Source organism: Photinus pyralis, unplaced genomic scaffold (genome assembly GCF_008802855.1).
Source record: "Photinus pyralis isolate 1611_PpyrPB1 unplaced genomic scaffold, Ppyr1.3 Ppyr1.4_LG7, whole genome shotgun sequence".
Taxonomy (NCBI): Eukaryota; Metazoa; Arthropoda; class Insecta; order Coleoptera; family Lampyridae; genus Photinus; species Photinus pyralis.
The window spans coordinates 13,283,120-13,283,680 of record NW_022170738.1 but is presented as its reverse complement, the minus strand read 5'-3'; positions in this window follow the sequence as shown (position 1 = coordinate 13,283,680).

Here is a 561-nt window from a genome sequence, read left to right as displayed (position 1 = left end):
ATTCCCCTGGCTCATTTAAGAAGAGAGACAAGCATACCTACTGTACTATCATTTTGTTTTTAAAAATATACGGATTTTTACTACATTATTGCATTTTAAATTTTAGAAAAATTCCGTTTTAGAGCGCTTTGGTCTCTATTGGCGGAGCAACAATATGGTCTGTAGATCTTGCTGGATAAGCCATTTTTTTTAAATCTTACCATTTCAAAGATAAAAAAAACACATGACACTTCTTCCACTTCCAATTTTCGTAGGATTTTCGAAAATTCTAGCACAAATATTTTTTTCGATATTCAAGACGTGCATTGACAGAGTTAACCCGTAGAAATTGATAGCGGTAGTGTTATTTCTTTGCAACAATTTCGAATTTCCAGTTCAAAGTATAAATACTTGAGAATTAGTGCAAAGGATTGAACAATTTTTAATGTCTCATTTTTTTAATATTGGATCTAATTTATTAATTACAAAGTTAAAAATTTTTAAATATTCATAACAAATAATAAATTTCTTCCATGGGGATCGCAGTTGGAAGCGTCCCCATTATACTTGCCGCATTGCCAC